General features: G+C 36.7%; 1 long non-coding RNA gene across 2 annotated transcripts; it reads left to right on the plus strand.

The window, feature by feature from the left end:
• Positions 1–424: 424 nt before the first annotated feature.
• On the plus strand, positions 425–23,041 carry LOC147842826 (uncharacterized). 2 transcript variants are annotated; one of them, XR_015498346.1, is made up of 4 exons: positions 446–570; positions 16,988–17,072; positions 18,950–19,049; positions 20,765–23,041. It is a non-coding gene; the product is annotated as an uncharacterized LOC147842826 (long non-coding RNA). The 2 variants fall into 2 exon arrangements; XR_015498347.1 differs by lacking the exon at positions 16,988–17,072 and having other exon boundaries at positions 425–570.
• Positions 23,042–23,626: the final 585 nt, after the last annotated feature.

Genomic DNA, 23,626 nt, shown 5'->3' on the forward strand with positions numbered 1-23,626 from the left:
CTACTCTTGAGTACTTTTGAAAGGTCTACTTTTAACTTTGATCAATATTTACAACAGATACTTTTACTCTACTTGCACTACATTTTTATAGGTGTAAGTAATTTTTATAGGTATAAGTAATGGTACTTTTACATATGTATGATTTTTCAGTACTCTTTCCACCACTGGTAGTGGGCAATAATATAAATATACAAAGCGCCAGAGCCATTGTGTAAACACTCTAAATATTGTGTTCAATTTTCAGTCACACTGACAGTGCAACTATGCAAATATTACAGTTAACCTAAGGTTAATGAATACTCAAGATTAAATGTTGCCCCAGGTTATTTATGAGCAGTGTAAAAATTAACACAATGTACCCTAGGCTGCATAGTTCCCTGGTACTGTTCATATTGTGAAATACTGAAACAAACATATTAAATATAGAGCAGTGTATCCCAGGAGCAGGATTGAAAACAACTGCTTCAAAAATATCTACGGTTTTCAGAATAACTGAGTAAAGCTTATTTTGAAAATGAATATTTTTATCCATTTCTCAGTGTATTTTGCAGCCTGATCTCATGAGCAAACGTAAGTATTTTACATTTTGTCAGTTTAGTGTCTAATTCATACAAATTCGAGTTCAGTCATACAAAAATGTACGATTTTGAAAAGAAGGCGTGGTACCCAACCCAACCCCTAACCCCAACCGTCATTGGGTGATGAGCAAATTGTACTGAATTGTACGTATTAGATTGTTCATACGAATTAGCCACTAAATCAAAAAGTTACGAATTGCAGTGAGATTGCGTTGGTATTTTGGTGCATTTAAACAAAACAGATTTATTAAACAGATATATTTATTAAAATAATGTTTTAGTCACCAAACATATTTAGAAACTAAAAGATAATACAATTAAATTCAAGCTAAATATTGCAAAGAAAAGGTACAACCTACAAAATATCGACTACATTTCAAATATTTTACTTTTCTTGATTTTTCCTCTTTTTAAATTTGTATTTAATATTTTTCTATGACATATAAATTTGGGTGTACTAGTTTTTAGGACTGTTATCGTAAGTTATTTTGTTAGATAAGCTCCAGATTTGGCTTCAGTGCTGATTATCTATATGCACAAATATAATATTGTATAGCTTCCAATTAAAAATATTAATTTAAAAGAGAGATTTGTGAGGGGCGTACTTTTTATACGCTGAGCCCTGTAAATGTCAAATGCTATTTTTCTGCCACTTCAAAACTTCTACCGCTCATTTTACACAAATTCCATTTGATTGATAACAACAGCTAGTTATTCATTTTCATAATTGAACTGTCCAGAGTTAATCTAGTTTGGCTTATATCAGTTCATTTATGAAATGTTTGTTCATTTGAATTACGAATTAACAAAGTACTGCAAGCTTAGTGATACTACTATACTTGTACTGCAATGTTTTAACTTGTATAGTTTCTTGAGATGTGTTTATGGCACCTTGACAATGTATAGGCTGACCCATAATTTATTATTTTAAATGTGAAAAGCCATAAAGTCCATTGAAAAACACATTAAATGGTTAAACACCACAACCTATATACAGTTTACACCTCTTCCCATCATTTGTTTTAGAAATGAAAAACCAAGAACAGAAGCCAGAACATCCGTTTGGGTGTTGCAGTCTGCAATGCGGCAATAACATCCTGTTATTAACACACTGCACACATTGCAATAGCACCTCGTTTTCAGGTTAAAGAGTTGAAATGGAAGTAAACAAATCAGCTTCTGCTTTACTCTGTGCACTTAAACACTCAAATGTTTCTCTCAAATGTCTCTCAAATGTTGTTTACTTCCCTCCTGTCATCTTTTTCCTTCTTTACTTTCTCAGAGGAATGTGCTTCACCTGACCTTAACCTCACCCCTACTCCACTCCACTCCACACACACACATACACACGGAGGGGAATTCCTCCCACAGATGGAGATAAAGCAGAGTCCACTGTAAACATGGGTGGCCTGCACTTGTCACGCTGTTCCTTAATGCTGTTGCGTTAATTTAGAGAGAAAAGAGACTAAACACGTCCATCAGCACTGAATCCAGATGCACGACACTAAAGATCCACCACAATACAGGCACACAAGCATAACAGACATGGTCTTTTTTTCATCACACGTTTTATATCACCGTATATTTTGTTTAAAGAAAGGGTAGCCCTTTATTTTGATGGTCCATTTGAGTAATTGTAGTCTGTTTGCTTGATATCTGTTGCTACTATTTCTTTAACAGACAACATTAACTGACTATAAGAAACTTTGCAAGTACATGTCAACTTACACTAACCCAGACAACCGCTGTGTAAAACATATGCTGGATAAATTGGCAGTTCATTGTGCTGTGGCGACCACTGATTAATAAAGGTACGAAGCCAAAAAGAAAATGAATGAATGAATGAATGAATATGATTGGAGCAGGTGGCACGGTGGCTAAGTGGTTATCACTGCCACCTCACAGCAAGATGTTCACTGTTTTGAGTCCCTGCTGGGCCAGTTGGCATTTCTGTGTGGAGTTTGTATGTTCTCCACATGTTTGCATAGGTTTCCTACAGGTGCGCCGGTTTCCCCCACAGTCCAAAGACATGCGGTATAGGTGAATTAAATAAGCTAAGTTGTCTGTACTGTATGAGTGTGTTTGTGAATGAGTGTGTATGGGTTTTCACAATACTGAGTTGCGGCTGGAAGGGTATTTGCTGTGTAAAACATATGCTGGAATAGTTGGCAGATCATTTCGTTGTGGCGACCTCTGAAATAGAGACTAAGCTAAAGGAAAATGAATGAATGAATGAATAAATGAATGAATGAATGAATGAATGAATGAATGAATGAATGAATGAAGGAATGAATGAATGAATGGAGTGAGTGAATGGGGCATGACAATGCATTGCATAACAGGAATGAACCTTAACACAGCATCTTTGAGCGGGAGATATTTGTGGAACAACAGTACGTTTCGAACACAACAAATAAAACTTCTCACACAACATTTACGACAGCGCTGTCCTTATTGTTTAATGACAGCTGTGTGTGTGTGACAGAGAGAGAGAGAGAAGTGTACTGCTGTTTGTAAAAAGAGGTTTGAAGAGGGGAAACTCAAACAAACCAGGCTGCTCTTATCTTCCTCTCGCTACGCCTGTACACTAAAGGCTTTGGTCTCTCTCTTCGCTTACACTCCCACAGTTTGTTTGTTCCTATCCTCACACCATCCTCCTATATTTAAATGACACTCATGCCACTGACGCACTTCCCACCTTATCATTAACGCCAACCTGTTTTTTTTTTTCTATCTTTCCTTGCAAAATCCTAGACTTGAGAAATGTGTGTTTTATGTTGTGACAGACAATACATTTCAGTTGATTTTAATTCATGAAAATCTGATTCTGATTGATGATTTGATGATTCCAATTTCCATTATTTAAGCTAGAAACAGAAAAAAAACATGAGTATACCATTTTATGCAAAAGTTTGGGCAATTTTCATAATTGCAAGCCATAGCCTGCCGGTCTTTTAAATCAGCAGTTTCATTTGGATATATATTTTTTTGCCCTAGGGAAAAAGCAACATTTCAGTTCAGACATTTCAACAGATTTAATCAACAGATGGATTGCAATTTAAGTCTCAACAAAAACGGACAGGTGCAAAAAATTGTGGCACCCCAACAGAATAATGATATTTACAGTTGAATTCAAAATTATTAGCCCCCTGAATTTTTAGCCCCCCTGTTTATTTTTTTTCCCCAATTTCTGTTTAACGCAGAAAAGATTTTGTCAACATATTTCTAAACATAATAGTTTTAATAACTCATTTCTAATAACTGATTTATTTTATCTTTGCCATGATGACAGTAAATATTATTTTACTAGATATTTTTCAAGACACTTCTATACAGCTTAAAGTGGCATTTAAAGGCTTAACTAGGTTAATTAGGTTAAGTAGGCAGGTTAGGGTAATTAGTTATTTTATAACGATGGTTTGTTCTGGACTATCGAAAAAATAGCTTAAAGGGGCTAATAATTTTGTCCCTAAAATGGTTTTTAAAAAAATTAATAACTGCTTTTATTCTAGCCAAAATAAAGTAAATAAGACTTTCTCCAGAAGAAAAAAAATGTTATCAAACATACTGTGAAAACTTCCTTGCTCTGTTAAACATCATTTGGGAAATATTCAAAAAAGTAAAACAAATTCAAAGGGGGCAAATAATTATGACTAACTCAGGGCCAGCGCGTCCAAAGAGGGGACCTAGGCGGCAGAATAGAGAGGGCAGTGTCCCCGAAACTACCATCGCCACCCGCGCCCTCATCCGCGTCTAGGGTGGCAGAATAGAGAGAGCGGCATCCTCGAAACTACCCTCGCCACCCGCGCCCACAGTTATATCCACGTCTAGGGCGGCAGAATAGAGAGGGCGGCATCCCCTAAACTACTCTCGCCTCGAATTTTCTTCCTTGCACAATTTCTCCTGTTCAGTCAGGTACTTTGGGTCATCGTCCTGCTGAAACTGTCACGGTTGCGGGTGCATGCGCTGTTTCTGCGGTTTTTGATGTTGTCAGGTGGTTGTGTTTTGGGCCTTATTCAGTTGTGTCTATATCTGAGCTGCAGTGCCTTACTTGGTTGTCAGTACGTTATCTGTCTGTGTTTTGTCTGGACTCTCCTTGAACGCTTCTCTGCCATGCATCTAGAACATTATTCACACCCTGCTACTACATGTATCATTGTTATTTTGTTTTGGACTTGTTTTGCACCCTTTTGATTTGATTTATGACCATTGGTCATTACAACACTTGCACTTGGATTCACCTTGTTGTTTTCTTTTTCTTGATTCAGCATGACAGAAACATCCAACCCTGTCGTAACTTTAGCCACTTGGCTGATTTCCAAACATTGTTCTTCAGAATCTGCTGATACTGGGTGGAATTCATGTGAGCTTTAACTCTGACAAGGTTTCCAGTACCTGTGCTTGCCACATATCCCCACAGCATGATGGACCCTCCACCATATTTTACAGTAGAGAGCAGGTTCCTCTGCTGGAATGCTGTTCTTTTTTCACCATGCAAAGCGCCTATAGTTGTGGATCTGTCCACAGTATATTTTTCCAAAATGATTCAGGCACATCTGTCCTTCACAAGAACTGTTTCTGTGGCCTTCCATTTTCTTACTATATTTCTGACTGTGAAGATAGAGACTTTAAAGCTCTTTGACAGCTTTTTGGATCCTTCTCCTAATTCATGTTGGTGAATTATCCTAGTTTTAAGGTCATTAGGAAGTTCTTATGAGGTTCCCATGTTGCTACTTTCTGGTTCACAATGAGGAGAATCACAACTAGCAATCAGCTATCTTAAATATCCTTTTTCGTGATTGGCTGCACCTGTGTTAGGATTGTTAAGGTTCACTGAGTCAATCAAATCAATTTTGTACTGTTATCAATCAGCATTAAGTTACCACAGGCTTTGAAATCCACACAAAAAAGAGGCACAAACTTTTGCATAGCCTATTTTTCAATTTAATGTAATATCACACATATCAATATTGCTACACTAAGTATATTTATGTCTGAAAAATATGATATTATCTAGCTTCTCTAGAAACCGAATGGCATTTCACTGCAATCTTCTCTTATAAAGAAAGTGCACATAGCTATGCAGCCACAGAGGTGTGCCAGATTTTTGCATGAAAATATGAATAAGCGGTGAGTGGTTTAAATTATATGGTATAATTCAAAAACCATAAAAAAACATACAGTGATGATCTGACTTTAGCTTTGTGAAATTATGTTGGGGGACAAAAACAGGTTAAATAAAAATCCCGATCCACTCTTTGCTGCAGATGATGCTTATGAAACAGCTGGAATAATGACATTGAAATTAAATTTAGATGTCAAAATCTGGAATCAGAGAGTGCGAGAAATTTAAATATATATTGAGAAAATAACCTTCAAAGCTGTCTAAAATAAGTGCTTAGCAATGCACATTGAAAATTAAAGCTTTTTATATATTTACTGTAGGAAATTTACAAAATGGCTTCATGAAACATGATCTTTAATATTCTAATAAAAACAAGGTTTTAACAGTACTTTGGAAAAAGAATAAAAAGACATATCTGCATTATAATATCTCTAAGATTAGAGGACCAGAAACAAATAAGTGTACATTTTTACCATTGTTTAAACACAAGAATTAATTATTTGTGTTTCAATATCAGTGGTACAGTCAGACAAATAAACAAGGTGCTCATTAGGTCAAATTGGTGCATTGTTGGCATACAGATGATAATGAGGCCCCAAAAATCTCAGTAATTAGCCTAAAGAAGACAAGTAAATGTTAAAAGTAGATGACCGTCAGTGTCAATAACCTAATGGTTAACTGCGCCAACTTATGTTGCTTACGGTGACCCAAGTTTGATTCCCGGCTCAAGGTCCTTTGCCGACCCTTATACCTCTCTCTGCATCCAATACTTTCTTGTCTGTAACCTCAACTGTCCTATCCAAATTCAAGGTGTAAAACCCCTAAAAATTATTATAAAAGTAGACAACCTAAAACTGACCCCTGAAGGACACCAGTGGAGACAGAGCTGATCCCGGACCTATAAAAACCCATGGAAACCGGAGGAGCCAGTAAAATCTGTCCTGCATAATCAGCTGTATTGACCTCTGTTAGCACATTGTTACACACTTCGTACCTTAAAATTACAATGTGGTTTGTATACAAGTCAGGATGTGAAAAGGCTTGCATGCTATTTTAATGTCACAAAAGAATTAATTGACAGAAAGGAGGACAACAGGTTAGCGAGCTGATTACAGATCTGTCTAGATGACTTGGTAGCATGCAATCCTTACTGTCATACACACACACACACACACACACAGATGTGTCATTTCCCCCAAGGCGATGTGTGTTCGCCAATATCAAGAGTAAGAGCTTGTTGTTAAAAGTGGTCGATTCATCAAATTAAAATGTGGGTTAGATAAGAGAATTCAGTCCCACTTTAAATAGAGCAGATACTTTACTGCAAAAAAAGTAATTTGTTAGGAACAGTATACTTATTGAAAAACTGTAAAAGAATGGTTAAAGTAAGTGACAGGCTTAGTTTTGTGTAGATTAAAAATGAGTAATTCTTGATCTAACCACAGAAATTCATAAATATATCAAGATAAAATAACATGCATGTTAAATTAAAAGTACAGTGTGCTTATAAATGTGCACAATATATTCAAATATGTTAATGCACTCATTATGGATATATAATAATTAAAAAATAAAAATATAAACTTGCAGTTGAATACAGGCCCGTAGCCAGGGGTGGTTCGGGTGGATCGAAAGACCCACCCCTCAATGACAAAGCTTCAGAATTTGTCCCATACATGAGCTTATTTGTCCTATTTTGACTGCTACACCATTATAAATAGTGAAAATAACCCATCGAAAAAGGCTTTACAATCGAGTTTAATCCTCTATTGACCGCCACATCGTTGTGACTTGAGTTAATCAGTTTGGCCAACACAAACTATTATTTTTCAACATACAATCTGATGTAAGTAAAGACATCCTTACTGTACTAATTTTCCACATTTTTCGAGTGCCTTGGACTAATTCCTGTAGTTGTTTTGATGAATCCCTTATCCAAAGAGCACTGACCAAATATTTTAGTTTACCACCGAGCGCTTTTCGTTTGTTTTTCTGGATCTTTACTGTACTGTTTTTAAATTGAAAAAAACTGTTTACAAGTAACTTTTATTCTAAATCTTGGACTTGAAACTAAAAAATAACCGATAAACAGGTGTGAAGCACCAAAAGCTGCCCATAATAAGATTGTTTTGAATACTAATTTGGCTATCGTTGACTAACAGCTAACACACAACGTAACAGTTACGTAACATATTGATAGTTTTTGGTTAGTGACTTACCAAGAGACAATTTAACTACAACGTCGTATGCTGGTAATTCTATTACCATCCCAATACCAAATTATAACATTGTCAGTTTGTCCCACTAACATGACTAAATTACTAAAAAACATCCCAGACAGGTACTCTATTAGTAATAACTTGGTAATTCCATAATTTACTGTCAACGTAACTGCAACATCTTTACCCCGTAATTTAGTTACCAGTATACGGTTTAGTTACTGCCTCCTGCCTTCTGTGCGTTTTTAATGAAAAATGTATGTTTTAGTACTCTGATCACATCACTTTACAGTTAACATTACATTTATTCAACTTTTAAAATTACATGTATCTATTTATTTATTTTTTATTTAATTTAAAATTTTTATTTTTATTTTTTTGTCACAGTGTCATTTTGATAATGTTATGCTTACTGTATTTATTAAAAATAATAATAATAATAATAACACTCCCAGCTAATCATTATATATGTAACTGTTCTTACAAGAGAGGCTAGACAAATCATGAAGCACATTTTTTATTAAATTTTTTATCATTCAAATAGCCAAATTCTGACAGGAAAGTTGGATGTGGCCAGTTTATTATTTTCCTAATAAATGACAATAGGCTACAGTTTTAAATTTAAAACTATAACAGATTTTTTTAAAACTTCTAATGGTATATAATGTAATAATTTTGTATTTTAAAAATAAGTATTTATTTATATTTATTTATTCTAAATCTTAAGGAAATATTTTGGTACTTGTGTGGTTATGATGACCATCTGACAAGCTAATCCAGCTAAAAATAGTGCTTAAAACATCACTAAAATGCAGTATTTAAATCGCATAATTAATAGATGAGGCAAATAACTGCAAAAAGGTGCATATTTTGAGAATAAAAGAACCACCCCTTTCACCAGGCTGGCTATGGGCCTGAAATACAAAGGTCTTCCTTTTATATTTGTGTTATTTTTTATTTTTTATTTTTTTTTGGAAGTGTATTTAAAAGCATTAACAGGTCACGGTCAAGGTCATGTTTGTTTATATAGCACCTTAAAACAACATGAATGTTGACCAAAGTGCTTCATAAATATGGCAACAATAACAAACATTTTTTTTTTATATGAATAGTATATTCTACAATAACATTTTTAAAGTTACATCAATAAGCTAAAAAGAAGAGGTATGTTTTAACTGATTTTTAAAAAACACTTAATGTAGATAAAGCTCTAATTTCTAGAGGCAATGTGTTCCAAAGTATTGGAGCATATAGACTGAAAAAAATCAATGGGGAGAATACAAACTTAAGAGTCCATGTAGTGCTTTAAATACATAAAATTTTTAAAGAGTCCCCATTATGCATTAAAAATGTCATATTTTGGTTTTGGGGGTATCCAACAACAGGCAGATATGCATGCGAGGTCAAAAACACTTTCATTGTCTTATAATCAGGGCCGGCGCGTCCATAGAGGCGACCTAGGCCGCCGCCTAGGGCGGCAGTATAGAAAGGGCGGCGTCCGCGACACCTCCCTTACCACCCGCGTCCTCAGTTATGTTTGAGACACCTCCCCCACCACCCACATCCTCAGATATATTCGCGCATAGACGACAGAATAGAGAGGGCGGCGTCAGCGACACCTCCATCAGCACCCGCGTGTCCTCAGTTATGTCCGCGCATAGGGCGGCAGAATTGAGGTCCGCGACGTCCGCGGTCCTCAGTTATATCTGCGCATAGGGCGGCAGAGTAAAGAGCGCAGTGTCCGCGACACCTCCCTCCCTCCCCCAGCACCCGCGCGTCCTCAGTTATATCCGCGCATAGTGCGCCGGAAAAGAGGTCTACGACACCTCACTTCATTTTCATAACCGGTCACTTTTGTTTTCACATTGGGGTTGAGGGCGGCGTGATCTTCCTCTGCCTAGAGCGGCAGTTCAGCTTGCTCCGGCTCTGCTTATAATATGCATTGATTTTTACCTAATTATCCCAACGACTCCCATATAATTTGTTTAGCAATTCATTTGTTCCCAAACCCCTCCTTAGCACGATGCTAATCAGTGCTGAATGGTGCGATGACCCAGTCTATTGCGATTGGTCAACTGCGTTCACCGTGAGACAGAGAGAAAAGCCCACCACTGCTTATCAACAATTTTGAAGTAGTCAGAGTGCAGAGTGTGAGCCCAAAGCAGAAGGGCATTAAAGCAATGCAGTTTAACACCAGCATATTGCTCTATTCTTAACCATAAGTAAAAGTGACACACATTCAGTTTTAATCCACACAGTGACAAAAGCTGAACTTTTTAAAATTGACGGCCACATGTGTGTAGGAACAGCTTACAGTGGCCATAGCAATAACAAACGGCTGTAGATCTTGAGCTTACAAGCGCGTTTAAATCCGCAAACAAATCGGCATACGTCACATTTGCAACAAAGTTTTAGAGGTGCTATGAGAATACAAAGAGTTAACCAGATACAGTACAAGCCACAGTGCGGTTACAAGTAACAAAACACAATCAAATACATAATATGCAAGCTAGAGAAAACAAAGTCGCAACCATTTTATTCACACTTAAGTTACTTACACTTGAAATGGAGGAAGAAACTGATCCATGAATTGTGTTCTGTAAAGTTCCTGTCAAGCTCTGACAAAGTCTCATACACCAATAGTCTTTTCTTCCATTAACAAACGGCGATGTAACCGTGTTGAGTTGCTGAAGCACTCGTCTAAAAAATGATGGGAACACAGCACAAGGCTGGGGCTATAATGCTGAGATATTTTGGCAAAAATAAACCTTACCCACTCTTCACAGCCTCATCTTTGGGTAGGGAAAATAAAGACTAACTTTCCCTCACCCTTAAAGGGTCACGAAACACCAAAACACATTTTTTGAGCTGTTGACAGTGGTATATGTGTCCCACACTGCTAAAAACACTATTAGGACACATATATTTCACTAAAAAGTGTAAATTGGTTGTTTTTGCGTTATTTCAAGCAAATTCGTACTTCCTGTTTGAAACGAATTTTTGAAGCTGCATCACGGCCATGACATAATAGCCTGTATTCCAGCGAGCAGACTGGGCGTCTGTGCCAGAGTGAGTCTTATTACGTCTTACAGTGTGTTGCATTAATGCATGAGTAAGGCTTGGTTCAAACCAATCAGCGAGCTCTATTGTGCAACTTCATTAATATTCATTACTGTCACAGTGTAGACGGCAAAGACGCCACGTTGTGTTGGCAAAACAAGCGTGAAGTGTTGCTTTTATAGTTTGCTGCAGTTAAGTTTCGTTTTCATTTTCTCTGTGAGAGCGCAGACTCACGCGTGGATTAACAGTGTACGCGACGCGCGACAACAATAACTTACGTGTCTAAGGAGGAACATTGGTTACCTGAGAGCTGTTCTCATCTGCAAACGCTGAGATCCAGATTCGCTTGTAGTCTCCTCTAAATAAAGACGCGGCTCTAGTTGCTGTTGATTGTTCTGTCTCTACAGATTTGGTAAGTGAGCAACCAGTGCTCTTTGTTTATTCAGTTCATTTTATTCAAATCAAACAAACTATTGCACCGAGTGCAATAGTTAGCACTAACAGTTACAACCAAACTATAACCTCGTGTTGGATTTTGTGACCGGAATAACACACGCGGCTTTCTGACGCTACCTGCCGTGTGCATCTAAGTTTCCGGGAAATGCTGATTTTTTTTTTTCTCTCATTCGCCGTGCGGTATCAAACATTGCATGAAAAATACACGCTTAGAGCAGTGCCTCGAATCAAATATCACGTTTGTCGGGAGGGACATTAATGAATTCCCTGAATGAAAGAGCCAAACTGCAGTTAAAGTCCACCATTTAATAATTTGGCTAATAATTCGACTACAGATGTCCATGTAAACACAGTCACATTGTCCGCTGTGGGTGTGTGTTTTGACTCTGAAATTCAGCGCGCCCAAATAGACACTCCCATACCAAGCCGCTTTTCTTCCTCCGACGCTCCCCCCTAAACAGAGCTGGACACGCCCACTTTTCTGACTTTTTCCAAAGTAGAGGTGTGAAAACACACTGCTGAAACGAGGGGGTTTCATGGCCCTTTAAGAGCAAAGCGTCTTCACAACATGATGTAACTGGGATATGCTACAGTGTTCTTTCTACAGTGTTTGTGGGTGGGGCCGGGGGGTTCAATTTTTTCGGGTCTGCACGCACAACAAATAGGCAGGGCTTGAGTTCTGTGACGACGTCATGCCGACACTGCTAAAGACTCGTTCCCCGACAATTCACTTGAACCACTATGACTCGACTCTTTTATAAATTAATCAGTAGCACACTTTTAGATTTAAGCCTTAACTGAATATTTCCCTTTACCTAGAGCTGTGTTGCGTTGCAAGGAAGGTCATTTTCAAAAACCCATAATAGGGGCTCTTTAAAACCAATTCTCTGTTTCAAAGGGAGCCAGTGATGAGAGGCCTGGATGGAAGAAATATGTTCTCTCTTTCAGACTGCTGCATTTTGGACTATCTGTAAGCGTGCGAGTGATGACTGACTGATGCAAGTTTACAGTGCTTTACAGTGCATTACTAACATTTAAAATCAGCAAAAAGGTTGAAAACTTTTTACATGTTTGTTACGTGGTTCAGATGTGGTAACAAGATTGTAATATCCAATTTAATATTAACTTTGCTCTATACACACAGTCTTCCTTCATATTGGGCGAACGTGTAATGACTAGTAATATGTCAAAGATGTTTTGAGCAAAGACCAAGAAGTGTCACAGATATTTCTTCTCTCTCTGGCATAATCACTGAAAGACATGTTCCTGTAAGGAGGAAAACAGATGAAGAAAAGTTGAGCGGGTTAAAGAGAGAGAGCGAGTGTGTTTTGATGTGAGAGGAGACCCCATATCTCTGCAGAGGGTCTACAGACATTGAAACCAGATGCACTTGTGCAGTCATGTGCTTGAATGTGTGTGTGTGTGTGTGTGTATGTATGCACTCAAAGGGGTCGCTGGAGATATATTTAGAAAGCCCAAACTTCATCCATCAAACAGACAGCTTCAGATTAAGCACTTGATGTAACTTTACATTGGGGCCTGCTCCAGCTTTCCTCTCTCTCTTTCTCAGTGTGTCTGTTTGGCTCTACCGCACACAATCACAGTGAGCTGAGAAAACTCCCCCTGTCTGGGACGAGCTCTGGACCGTACTGTCAGGACACTGTCTGCTGGAAATAGCCTTTATGAGAAAAACAAACACCTAAAAGATCCGCTGCGTCCAACTCACACTGCATCAAACTGGGAGCAGAAGCATGAATAAAACTCTTTGAAAACTTACAGAGACAAACTAAATCAGCTTTTCATGATTTAACATGATTTAACAACACATAACAGAAGCAACTAAAGGATCATTACCCCAATATAAAGCACTATGGTGACGGTTTTTCTTTGTGATCAGATTAAAAACTGAGGTGTTGTGCATTTTTGGTAATCATCATTGACTGACACTAACATTATGTGTCCTTTGGTTATGTGATTATTGGTTGTTTTGTCTGGCAGTTGTATTTGACTTTGAATGAAATGAGTGTGATCTTGTTCTTTTGGTTCATTTATTTTCCTTTGGCTTAGTCCCTTATTTTTCAGGGGTTGCCACAGCGGAATGAACCACCAACTATTCTGGAATATGTTTTACACAGTGGATGCCCTTCCAGCTGCTACCTGGTACTGGGAAACACCCATACACTCTCGCATTCTCACACACACTCATACACTATGGCCAACTTTCATTCATTCATTAACTCATTCATTTTCTTTCAGCTTAGTACTTTTATTTATCAGTGGTTGCCACAGTGGAACGAACCACCAACTTATCCAGCATATTTTTTCACAGCAGATGCCCTTCCAGCTGCAACCCAGTACTGGGAAACATCCATACACACATATTCACACACATACACTACAGCCAATTTACTTTATCCAATCCTACTACTAAAACTTTGGGGTAAACTAGAGCACCAGGAGGAAACCCACGCAAACACAGAGAAAACATAAAAACTCCCCACAGAAATGCCAACTGGCTCAGCCAGAACTCGAACAAGCAATCTTCTTGCTGTGAGGTGACAGTGCTAATCACTGAGCCAGTTTTTTAGTATAATTCTAAGTGTAGTTTAATTTCTTGGTTGGTATAACTTTAAGAGTAGTTTGATTTCTTGGTTTGTTTATTTAATTTTTTAGAAATGCAATACATTCTATACGTATATATGTATTCTAAAACTTGTATTTTTATTGTATTGATTGTTTTATATTTTTAGGTAGACTTTTTTTACCATCAGTCCAGGGACTGCAGATTCAAAATTGCCTTTTCACAAATTTTTTGCACATTGTATATTTTTGTATTATGAATGTGCATTGTTTCTGTCAAATAAAACTAAAATAAAAATGTACAGTAGTCAGTTTAACCTTGGATTTGTTTGTTAAGTACTTGCCTATAGACTGACCATGGATCCTTTTTACAACACATGATGTGTTTAACAGTTATCATAATCTAAAAACCTTTAAAAAAATTAATAAACAATTTTATTAAATTAATGAATTAATTTTAAACACATGAACATTTATATGTATATGAATGTGTTATATCATCTTTGTGTCAAATTACAAAAAACTTAACACTTATGTGAGGTGTTTCTAATGCAGCTTCTTTCAGGCTGAGAGTAAATTTGACTAGATTCTCTCCTCTGGCTGCCGTCATCAGTCTCACCTTATTTTTTTTTCTTCTTTTATTTGAAAGTCTTTATAACACCATCATGGAGTATCATTTCAGCAAATAGAATTGTAAAAAAAAAATGTTTTAAATGTTGTACACTCTGATTATCAGCACTCTAAGTTTACTTGTGAAAAGGGTCCATCGTCGTTTTTTTTTTTTTTGTTCAAAATTATTTTGTGCATGTTTGTGTGTGGTTTACACAGATACAAGAATGTCTTGTTTTTAAAACGTGTTAATTCATTTTCTAAAATTCAAAACACATTGTAAAAAGGTTTAGTTTTCAGTTGGTATTGATGTAAATGTTCTCAAGGGGCCGATCACACCAAACATGCTTTTTGCGTCGACAGGCGCCTTTTTTAGATGGTTTACTAACAACCGTGAGTTTTGTGCACCCTGCATATGCGCACCTCTCGTTTTAACCGTCTGCTGCACGTCACATTTTTGCCCTTGCGCACCGTGCGCTCGCAGTTGAAAAAAGTAAACTTTGAACAAAAAAATCACGTTAGGTCAGTTGCATCTTTTTAATTTTGCGATCAAATGAAAGCAGAGGCAGGGTTTCTGTTGAGGTGCCTGCAGTGTTTGTGTTGTCAAGACAACAAAGAAGACTTTTGAAGATGGAGAAGAGACTTGTGGTTGCTGAGTTATCCGGTGCTGTATGACTCACAAATCTTGAATATCACACAGCGACATAAAAACCACATAGCACTTCTTTTTTTCTTGTCAACAAAAAAAGGCAGTGAGGTACGCCTTGCATTTTTTGTAAAGTTAAAGCATGTTCCGTGTGATCGGTGACTGCAGGCACCTCAACGAAAACCCAACCTCAGCTTTAATTTGATTGGAGAATGAAAAAGACGCGACTAACGTAACATGCTTTTCTACTCAGAGTGGACTTTTTTCAACTGTGAGCGCAGGGCACACAAGGGCAAAAACACGAGACGCAGAAGGTGGTAAAAACGCGAGGCGGACAGGGTGCATGAGCAGTGCGCAAAATGCTCGCAGCTATTAGTAAATCATTTAAAAAAGGCAACTTTCATCGCGAAAAGCACATTCGGTGTGATCAACCTTTAAGTCATCCATTTTTTCCAGACTGAACATTCATTCATTTTCCTTTGGCTTAGTCTCTATTTCAGAGGTTGCCACAGTGGAATGAACCACCAACTATTCCAGCATGTGTTTTACGCAGCGAATGCCTTTCCAGCCACAACCCAGTACTGGGAAACATCCATACACACTCATTCACACTCATTCACTTCAAATTTCTCATACATGGCCAATTAAGCTCATTCAATTCCCCTATAGCATATCTTTGGACTGTGGGGGAAGCCAGAGCACCCGGAGGAAACCCACGGCAACACAGGGAGAACATACAAACTCTGCACAAAAAGTCCAGCCAGGACTCCAACCAATGACCTTAAACTTATTTACCATATTTAACTGCTGTTTTGGGGGAAATGGCTTCTTATAAAAAGGAGGCTCATCTAATTATGCTGCTTACTTTACTGGTCACATATAATATGCAATGTGCATGACAGGGAAAAAAACTGAACAGTACCAGAAAAAAATAATAGGTGAAATCTGGTGTTAATTATGGTCAATCAATTATAATCAACCATTATGATCAATGGAGCTGTCAGAATATCATTTATGACTAACACAGTCTGTTAGAATAACATCTGTGCCCATTACAAATGATGTTCTATGGTTGCAGAGCATTAGAATGGAAGCGCTGTGGCCACTCAGTGAGTGTTAGTATCTGCCCCACAGAGAGAGGGAGAGAGAGTGTGTGTACGTGTGTGTGTGTGTGTGTGTGTGTGTGTGTGTGTGTGTGTGTGTGTGTGTGTGTGTGTGTGTGTGTGTGTGTGTGTGTGTGTGTGTGTGTGTGTGTGTGTGTGTGTGTGTGTGTTATAGTCTGTTTCTCTCAGCGGGACACCCTGGCCTAATTATAACTTGTTTATGTAGTGAACTTTTCCAGAAAACTGAGGTTTATTTGTGTGTATGATTGACTGAAGGTGAAGCACAGGTGAGCGCATTTTCCTCTGGGAATGTAAACCAAACATGAAGTTTAGAAAGATGCATTGTACATGAACACACACACACACATATCTGGACCTGGACCATCCTCTTCACAGCTGGTTTGGCAGTGTATGTGTGAGTGTGTGAACGCATTAGAGTTGCCAGGTTTCACTACAGTATCATTAGTGCCAACAGGTGTTAGGGCTGGAAGAGGATTTGTGTGTTGTGATTACTTTGTACAATGACAAGTGTGTACTGCATGTGTGTGCATATATCCTCAAAACAGCTCATTCCACTCACATCTAATGCAGTAAACTTTTTTTCTTTCCAGTTCAAGTGCACACGCACACACACTACACATTGAGTATCTGTCTGGTTTTGAGGTGGGAGAGTAAAACCGCTCGATGTCTGAAAGGGTAATCACTTCAAACTATTTACAAACACATCATTTCAGACAGAGAATATGAATCACTACATTGAGTCAGTGCAACGTATGACAAATGCATGAGTTTGTGTGTGTGTGAAGGAAGAGGGAGCGAGAGAGAGATCACTGCACGTACAGTAGACTCTTTGTGTAATGGAGAAAAACAGAGTGAAGGAAGATCCTCTGTGCAAAACACACTGAACCGGATGGTGTGTGTAAGAGAAAACAGACAATATTTATATATTGTAATAAATTATACAGTACATATTTTAAACTAAAAAAAGTACTCTAAAAATGTTAGGTTGTTGTAACCCAACATTGGGTTAAATATGGACAATAGGTTACAACAACCCAGTATTTTTAGAATATATACTTTAGGTTTATCCTTTAACTCTCAGAAACTTACCTTAAACCTTTAACTGCAACACCAAAAAACTAAGTTTTGGATTGCATGTAGCTAGTAAACACTTTTCCAACACATTCAATGATTTCTAGCAACCTCTTCTAGCAAATGGTTGATATGTCAGCTTATGAAAATATGAAGTGTAAGACCAATTTATTGAAAATAAGATATTTTAGAATACTAAATCATCTTTATTTTTTAAGTTTGCCATACAATATTTTAGATTCTCATTTAACAAGTTTTCTTGTTTTGTTTTGTTTTTTGTTTGTTTTTGTTTTTTTGTTTTTTTACAATAAAACCAAAATCAAGTGTAGGAGTGCAACATAATTAAGTCTGTTTGATTTTTTGTAAACAACAGTGCTGTGTGTGTGTAAACCATTATTTAAAACAGTTCTTCTTTAAATGACTTTAACAGTCATTATTTAAAACAGTCAAAATATGGTCAACCATTTGGTAGAGCAGACAGTTAAACGGTTAAAGTAAACATTTATTCTTGACATATACTTACAGACTTTCACTTCTAAAGGAAGCCGAAAACACATTTGATCATATTGCTTTCATGGTGTAGAACAGCTGTTCCCAAAGTGGGGGTCGCGGGACAATGACAGCGGGTCGTTTGGTGATTTCCAAAAGTCAAACAAATTTGATTAAGCTATTAGAATTATCACATTTTATCCATAAGGCACAAAACATAAAAAAGTTATTAGTTAATAGTTACCAAAAAAAGCAACAACATACAAATAAAAAGCCATCAGCCTTTTATTCCCAAGAATTGGTGTACGTTAGATTAGCAACACAGCAATAACATTAGCTGCAGCAGAACGTTCTAACACCTTTATGGCAATCAAATACAATAAAAATAAATAAATACAGGCCACAACTGAACATTGATGATGATCTCTGAGTGGTGGTCTCCAACATTAAACCAAGAATAGACCTGTGTGCCCACCAATCTCATTAGGTGAGATTAATATTATTCATTTATTTTCTATTCAACTTAGTCCCTTAGCAACTTATTCAGCATATGTTTTACGCAGTGGATGCCCTTCCAGTCACAAACCAGTACTGGGAAACACCCATACACACACTGACATTCACACACATACACTACAGCCAATTTAGCACTATAGCTATAAACTTCACCTATAGCGCATGTCTTTGGGCTGTGGGGGAAACCAGAGCACCTGGAGGAAACCCACGTGAACATGGGGAGAACATGCAAAATGCACACAGAAATACCAACTGACCCAGCCCGGGCTGGAACCTATGACCTTCTTGCTGTGAGGCGATTGTACTATTTGAGTTGTCATTATGCTTGTGTTTGTGTTGTCAATATGCTTGTGTTTATATAGGCCTATTGTTGTGTGTGCATTGTTTGTATATTTATAACCAACTCAGAGGAAATACGGCGTCGCTAGGCATTGTTGTTTTGGGCATCATGGGCTGAAAATTTTGGGAACCTTAAGTCTAGAACACGACCAAACTAGGACCTGCGGGCCAAAAATGGTCCATGGTAACTATTAAGTTGGCCCATCGTCCCATCTGAGAAGAAAGGAGGAATGACAGGTTTGTTTATATATATTTACCTAATAATTATTTTGTTTTATTGTAAAGCTACAAAAAAGCAAACTGAAATTAAATGTTTCAATTACATGTTGCTTTCTCAGTACTGAGTTGTGGCTGGAAGGACATGCTTTGTAAAACGCTTGAATGGTTGACAGTTCATTCCGCTTTGGCAACCTCTGAAATAAAGACTAAGCCAAAGGAAAATTAATTAACTAATTAAATTTTGTAAATTAATTAGATTTATTGTAAAAACTGTCACTTGACAGATGCACAACATCGGCATCAGCAACTTGACTATTGTAAACAGCATTTAACTCCATAATGTTAACATGAATTATTTGGGGGGTTTTTTGTAATAAATTCATTATAAGGTATAAAAAAAAGATATAATGCATTAAGTAATACCGTAATTTATACTAGTTATTTTTAAATATTAGGAAATAAAAAATTAGGAAATTACCCACGCCAACTTTAATGAAATACAGTTTGTATATTTACCTTCAGCCCACAGCCCTCAATCAAGTTTGGTTTTTGTCCCTATATAAGAAAATGTTTGGGCACTTCTGGTCTAGAAGCAAACAAGCCAGAGACAAGATATAAACTTTGAAGGTGACGATTGTAAAAAGCAAATGTTCTCCTACCAGATTTGAACACAACCACAGAGTGATTAGTTTTTACTGATACCAGAGAAATTAAAGCTTCTGATCTCTGTATTTTTTCCCTTTTGTCTTTGTTTAAATTGCATAAGCTTACTTAACAGTATTAGATTTAAACAGGAAAGAGCCCAAACATACTCTCAAACATAAAAAAGTGAAAGTCTACAGCATGAATAAAAATGAAAACACTGTGTGTAAGAGGAAAATATCCCTCCTTTATCTAATTCAGCAGGCATCTTAATGTCAAAATTACATAAAAACACATAAGAGATGCAAATCGATTTGATTTTAATAAACTACATTGATGTCAAAACAACATCAAGTGGACATCTGCAATTGACTTTGGCATCTAAAAACATGTTAAATAGGATAGATCTTTGATTAATATGACATAACTGTTTTCAAGGATAATTTTAGATGTCAATTGGACACTGTTTTAACATCAAGGTGGTTTATATGCATTGTAGAGATACAAAATTCAGTGTAAATTTCTCATCTGTACATTATACATTATATTACATTATAATCTTTTATGCAATTTCTTTTTTCTTTCTTCTTATTTAGTTGGTGGTTGTCATTTGGCCATTCAGGTTTTGGTATGAAAAAAATTTGCATTTTTTATGTGTTTTTAATGTCAATTTGATGTCATTTTATCATCAAGGATCCCGCTAGTACCTTTGATTAAAAATGTATCTTAATAGCAGGAGTAAACAGGGCCAATTTTTTCAATTCCCAATGAGCCTGTATCCTCATAATTGCCATTTCCGGCTACACTGAAAATCATACAAGCAGCCACGTGTATAAATAACAGCAAGAGTTCTGGGTTTTCTGGGGAGTGTGTTCAAACACTCAACACTTATGTTCTATGAAGGCACCTTTGTTTGGCAAAATCCCATTCAAACAATAAATGCTTTGCTGTGATTCCTGGCAACCTGCCGAGTTAAAGTCAGAAAACTGCTGAACCATCAAAGCCTCAATCAGTTCTCTGGATGTGTTTCATGATTGTTTGCATGTACACACGTGTTTCTGCGTTTAAACCAGTTATGTATCTTTTCCCAGAATCAGCAGAGCTCTGCAAATAACTCTTCTTCAGGCTGAAACAAACATGCACGCCTGCCAGATCCTCTGCTTGCTTGCAGACGGTCTTACTGCCAGCACTGCTATCTTTTTCTTTGCTTTCCTGTCTGACATGGAGTAAAGTTGGGTGGTGCTGCTGATGTCTTGCAGAAGAGTGGAAATGCCCACCCTTACTCCACCCGGGCCTGAAATACAACTACAGAACAGCCAGTGTTTTAAAAACATGCTCCTACACTTAAACGTCTTCAGTAAAAGTTGGCAATGTTTATACTTCTGCATATTCTGACCATGTAAATATATAGGGTGACCATACTTCAGAGTATAGCTAGCATCCCACACACACTGTGCAAAGTTCAGCTTAAAACAAGTTGAAATAACTTGGTTTTTTTTTGTTGTTGGTTTGGCAAAAAATCTGTAAAAATGTCTGAACAACTACATTTCACGTGTTTACTAAACCTAAATCAAAATTTTCTCCATTAAGTTAAAAAGATAAGTTTTTGTGAGCAAAACTTTGCAAGTTACCCAAAAAGCTACTGCCAACTTGTTACTTTAAGTTATTCTCAGAACTCAAAGGTTGCAGTATTTCTAACCCTAACAACAACGACAACCTGCACACCTGCAGAAAGACTTTTCAAGAGTTCAAACTTAGCTGATGATTGGTAATAAGTTAGTTTGGCATGCTGTCCCGGGAGCTCAAAAGATCCTCGAGCCCGGAGCTCCCTTCCGTTGCAGGGCGAGAGGGGAGTTTGACTCGGGTAGATCTCGAGGACCCCCTCCCTCTTGCTGCGTGAGGGTTGCTAAGGTGATGCGTTGCTGACAGAATTGAATCGAATTTGGTGCTAATTTGGTTTAGTCAATTTACTTAAGTGTCATGTTTTTGGGAGTGTGGGAGGAAACCGGAGGACCCGGGGAAAACCCACGCAAGCACGGGGAGAACATGAACTCCGCACGAAACTGCTGATTGGTTGGGTGGATACCCGAGTCGGAGGCATTTTTTGCTGTGAGGCCACAGTGCTAGCCACTGGGCCACCGTGCTGCCCTGTAGAAAAGAGGAGGAGAAGGGGTGGAAGGGGGGATTCTTCAAAACGAAGATGACTAAAGGTAGGGTGTTTGGTTATTTATACTAGGTTAGGAATAGCCTGATTGGTGGTTCATTCATTAGCTTTACTCGGGGCCAGCTGTGTCAATCATAAGCACGTGATCCTCTCGAAATTAGTTTATGAATAAACTTCACTTAATTTGAATTTTCGTCTCAAATTTACCAAGTTCACTCTACAAAATGAAACTCTTAGCGCATATGGACTGTTAATTTGTATTTGACTGTTACTGTACGTAAATGGAAGTTTTACCTAACATAATTCAAATTCAAATTCAAATGCTCAAACGATCAAATAATAAATCTAAATGCGTTCTTAAACAAGAAATTAAATGTATTTGATATTTAATTTTAATGAAATGAACAACTCAGAAAAATCCTTTAATAATTGAATGACAAATCAAATGCTCAAACTATAATTCAAATGGAGGAGCTAATTTCTGATTCTTGTGATTACACACACACACCTGGAAGCTCTTGATGGACTGATTGCTTGGATTTTGTTTGTTCTTATAATGTATTATTTCTTAGTACCGTTTTCCAAAAGAGTTTTTGTGTTTACTCAGTTTCAAACATTTTAGGTCAGTGCAGTTGCTGTTTTCAAAAATTAAGTACATGAGAAAAAGCGAAAGGAAATAAGAATTATTTTTTGTTAGGAGTTTTTTTGTTTACTTAGCTGGCGTTGTTCAGGCAGAAATAGATTTTAGCACCTGTTTTATAAACTACATAGCAGACAGGACTGAGAAACATTTATATTTTGTTTACAATATGCTCAGTTATTACTAATTATTTATCATTTATCAGTGTGGCATATGTGGTTTGAAGAAACCACACAGATGCTCTGAAGCGGTGGTTAACCATGGATATGGTTTTAGTGATGTCCATTATGAAAATTAACCATGGTTTTATTATAGTGAATGTGTAGTAGCCATCGTTTACCATTATTAATCTTTTACAGCCATATTTAAACTATGGTTTTTGGCACAAGTTTAATTTGTGGTCACCATGGTTAAACTACACGTTTCATTTTATTTTCTTCTTTATTTGTAGTAAAAACATGGTTAATTTCTTTGAGTGTCACTCTTTTTTTTCTGATTGACTTAAAATTAGGTATTTTCCGATCATAACACAAGCTCCTGATTCTTCGCAGACTTAAATTACACTAAAAAAAAAAAAAAAAAAAAAAAAATATATATATATATATATATATATATATATATATATATATATTTTTTTTTTTTTTTTTTTTTGTGGGTGTAATTTAAGTCAATCAGAAAAAAAGAGTACATATATATATATATATATATATATATATATATATATATATATATATATATATATATATATATATATATATATATATATATATATATATATATATATGAATTTATAGTAAATATAGTGATTTTGAACCATGATATAATAAATTACCTGAATTAATCTGTTGTAGAAGTTACACAGTTTCTATGTATGGCGACCTGACTGTAGTAATAAACAATTGACCCATTACTATGTTTTTTTACTATGTTTTTTAATATAACTGCGTATATTATACTACAATAAACAACAGTTTGCAGTTGTGAAACTAAAGAATACTGCGGTATTTACTACAGTTTATCACTTCATTACAGACTATATGCTGTAGTGTGTTGTAAATACTATAATACAGTAAAATATACTTGGCTAGTTTGGTTCAAAAAGTGTATTTACTATGAACTACTATAGTACTTTTTCATGTAGGCAGAGAA

This window comes from Danio rerio, chromosome 8 (assembly GCF_052040795.2).
Source record: "Danio rerio strain M-AB ecotype USA chromosome 8, GRCz13ab, whole genome shotgun sequence".
Lineage (NCBI taxonomy): Eukaryota > Metazoa > Chordata > Actinopteri > Cypriniformes > Danionidae > Danio > Danio rerio.